This window comes from Talpa occidentalis, unplaced genomic scaffold (genome assembly GCF_014898055.3).
Source record: "Talpa occidentalis isolate TD23 unplaced genomic scaffold, MPIMG_talOcc4v2.1 talOcc4.10, whole genome shotgun sequence".
NCBI classification, from domain to species: Eukaryota; Metazoa; Chordata; class Mammalia; order Eulipotyphla; family Talpidae; genus Talpa; species Talpa occidentalis.
In genome coordinates, this window is record NW_023600993.1 from 103,748,146 (window position 1) to 103,752,345 (window position 4,200).

Consider the following 4,200-nt stretch of genomic DNA (forward strand, 5'->3'; position numbering starts at 1 on the left):
TGCAGCTTGGTTAAGTGCAACCGTCAAGGCAAAACCGTGTGTTTTGTCGTGAAGATTGGATGCAAACTCCAGATTCGGAACTGCCAAGAGAGCAGCCTGGGAACCTGCATTTAAGCAGGGACGCTGTGAGTCCGATGATCTCCTAGGTTTTGAAGCGGAGGACGCATTGGCAGTAGTTCCCAAATGTGGCCGCACAGTGGAAGCTCCTGGATGATGCTGGGTTCTGTCCTGCCGTGTTAAGTCCCCTCCTCCAGAGAACCCCCAGCTAATGGACCGAGGGCCCGGGGGATCCGAGCATGCAGACGGGGTGGAGCCCAGCAGAGCAGAGCATGAAGCTGGCTCTGCCACTCCCCGCTGCGCATCCTTGGGGAGGTGGCTTGCCTTCTCTGAGCTTCGACTTCTGAGTCCCTGGAGCTAGACTCTGACGCCCTGGGAATGTCAGGTGAGGAGGTGAGCGTTACGACTTGCGCCTTCCAGACCTGCGTTTCTCAGGCTCTCCTGCGCTCGTGAGTCCCTGGGGGTCTACATCTCTACCACGCACCACGGCGATGCCCTCCTTGCCAGTCTGGAGTTCACACTTGGGAGAGGTCGAGGCGGGGGCTTCTCCACCCGTCACTGGTGGCATCGGGGGCGGGAGAGCTCTTGGTGGGGGCTCCCTGTGCATAGGGGGATGCTCAGCAGCACCCCCCGCCTTGCCCACGCCCCACTGTGACAACCCAGCACGCCCCTGGGCACAGTCACTCATTGGAGCACCTGTGGCCTGGACCGGGCCTGGACGAGTGAGACGAGATGAAATCAGGGTTGACCAAAGGCAGCTGCCTCCGCCCGCCTGAGCCCGCGCAGCCGGGCGCTGCTGCACGTTTGTTCGGCTCTTCGGATGGAGAAGCGAGCGGAATGGATGACAGAGGCAGGCTGGCGGGGGCGCCGGGCCGTGGAGGAGTGCATCTCACCCTCCAGACCCGGGCCTCTGGCTCTGGGAGCGGCGTGCGGACGAGACCCACCCACAGACCCCGCTCAGGGCAGCGGCCAGCGGCTTCGGGAGTTCTTGGCTTCGCGGGAGAGGGAGGCCGAGCCCCGCGGCGGGCACAGACACGACAGGCCCGGCGAGCTCACCCCTGCCCGCGTGGACACCAGGTAAACACACCGCTGAGCCCGAGGCCCGGGAAGTGCTGATCTAACCCGGGGAACCCCCCCACCCCTCCTGCGTGCGCGGCGGCCTCTCGTCAGACACTGAGAGCACGAGTTGGCCTTCCCGTCGCCTGCCCTGCACAGCTCGGCGGCGACTGCCCACGCTCGGGGAACACCATGTCTGGGTTTGTTTTCGGGGGGTTCAGCCAAGGCCACCCTGCTCCAGTGTCATTGCCGCGTCACCTCTCTGCAACCCTCAAAGCCGTTTTTCTTTTGTTGAAAGCAACAGCCAGGGCACGGCTGTCTTGGCTGCACGCTGTCCCGGCCCCTGTGCGCGGCACGTCGCGGCATCAGCTCCTGGCCTCCTCACCGGGACGGAGCCGAAGCACCTGCTGTGCAGATGTGAGCACGGGGCGGGGAGCAGCACCCCCAGGGCCACACGGCCAGGCAGTGGCGAAGCTTGCGGGCCGGATCCACACCCGCACGTCGCCGGGGTCCTTGCCTGCACCCTGACCCCGAAGCTCGTCATCCAAGGAGCTCAAGCTCCTAGTTTAAAACACAGCAAATAGGGTGCAAGAGGACGGAGGGCGAACAGCCAGGGGTGGGGAGGGTGGTCACGTGCTTCTCTCCCGGCAGGGGGCCAGGGCCAGGAGAGGGGGTGTCACCTCACTACTGTGAGAGCCTCTCCCCCTGCTGTGCCCAGCTCTCTTCACACCCAGGCGCTGGCAGATTCCACAGGGAGGTGATGGCCAACACCCACTGCCCCCCACCCCACCCCAGCCACGCTGGCCTCTTGCTCTGCCTCCCAGGCTGCAGGCAACTGCCCCAGGGCCTGGTCCTTTCATGCCCCTGCTGGGGACACTTTCCTCCCAGATGTGAACTGGGGCCCCTCCCCTCCTGCAAGTCTCCCCTAAATGTCAGCTGCAGGGAGGCTTCCTCCGGCTAACCCTGGCACCTGGGAGGAGCTGAAGGTATGTTTGTTAAATGAACAAATGATGGGGATGAAACGTTGCTGATATTCCTGGCAGCTGCTGCCTTTACTCTTTCCCCATGACCGGGACCAGGTCATTCAACAGTGTCCCCTGCTGCGGACACACGCGCGCACACACATGCACACACACATGCACACGCACACAAATCTATTGCTTTTGTGAGCAGTTTTCATGACATTCAGCGATGGGGGGAGGGGCTGTGAGCACAAAATCAGGAATCCCCGAAGCTTGAAATTCCTTAGAGTTTTGCCCACAGGAGACCCAGGCGGCAACGTGTCCCGCCTCATGGAAACCTTCCTGCTGGGACCCCAGGCCGTTGGGGACTCCCCGATCCTCACGTTTCCTGTGGCTGTGATTTAAGAGGCAGATTGCTCTTTCAAAGAGGACAGGATCCCCGCCCTCCGTGCCACCTGCACCCCTGGCACGCCTCCCTGTTCTTTAGCTTTCTTAGAACTGCCTGGACCTTTCGGAGTTTAGGAAAGTGGGGTTTGCAAAGCATATTCAGCCTCAGCCCAGACTGGGCCTCCAGAGAAGGACCATGTCCCCAGGCTGGCGACACAGGGGGTCAGAGTGTGGTCCAGGATGCCACCAGAGTCCTCACCTTGGGCTCTCGATGTCTAGTAGTTAGTTGATTGGGGAATCCATGGCCCGAGCTTGTGGGCCTGGAGGAAGAAGCCTCTTCTGTTTTGGAAATTGTTTTGAGGGGCAGGTTTGGAGCTGCGGGGTGTGGGAGAGACTGAGAAGCAGCGTGTGCTGGTAAGAATGCAGGCGCCCGGCTTCCTCTGCCACACGCACCGCCTTCCAGACAAGCCCAGGTCCCGCGCTAGTCCTCAAAGCTCTTTTTAAAGACAATTCTACTTGAAAATGCTCCTTGACATGAACTAGCCGGGTTGCAGAGTTAAAACAAATTCCCCAGGCAGTGAGGGAGGGAAAATGAGAGAAACCGGCCTCAGGAGAAAATGATGTTTCAGACAGGGTCGCAGAAGGAGCTGGCTGGTGGGCTTAGAGGTTTCCCAAGTCCTGCCGGGCTGGGGACAGGAGCACAGGGCTGGGGCTGGGGTCAAGGCTGGCGTTAACCGTCTGCAAAGCGGCCGAGCCTGCACCTCCAAAAGTTTCTGATTACGTGTGCAGAGCCCAGAGACTGGTCCCTTCACATACAATACATCAGCACGACGGTTGCCGTTTCTTCAGGAGATGGCACAGCCTAAAGGAAAGCTCCTGCCCCCCGCCTCTAGCCCCAGAGGTGATATCATCGTGACTAACAGCAAAAGGTATTCTCGGCTGTTTTGTTTCCTGAACTGTTATATATTAAATGCTGCCCCTTCGGTGAGAGCTGTCAAAACAGCTTCATGTAATCTTCCCCGGGAGAAAGCGCTCTGTGATGCCACATAACTCAAATTATACAAATAACTGTCAGAAGCCATTAACATCACCGCCGAGGCAGGTGGGGGAGGGGGCAGCACCCCACGAACCCTCGAGAGAAAATGCAAGATGTGGGTCGGTTGGCTGGGATGAGAGAGGATGCCTCCTGGTCTGCCATGCCCAGGCTGCAGGCCAACCGTGTGCACCCGCAGGACAGGCTCTGACTCTGGGGCCCTCCTTTGGCTGTGACCTTGGGGGACCTCTCTAACGGCGTGGGTGTCAGCTCCTTGCTCCCAACTCGTTATTTTTTTAAATCTCTCTTTTTTTTTTTTTTAAAGATTTAGTTATTTATGCATACAAGAGCTGGGTACAGGCCAGATGCGCAGGAGGGTGAGAGGATTCACCAGAGACAGAGTGGGGAGCAGAACAGGCAGACTGACGAAGTACACTGCTGAGGGGAGCAGCGGGCGAGACAGGAGAGGTCTGCTGCGCCATGTGGGTATCTCTGCAGCTGGCCGGGATCGAACCCATGCTGCAGAGGCTGCGGACAGCTTCACAGCGCTGCGCTCAACCACCTGTGCCACCAGGGAGGCCCTCCCAACTCAGTTTTGACCCTTGAGCCCACGTCCTGGGCTGATGCCAAGAGCCCAGTTTGTGTAGTGGTGGGGGTGTGGTGGTGCTGATGACCCTCCATACATACTTGCACCCCAATCCTGGG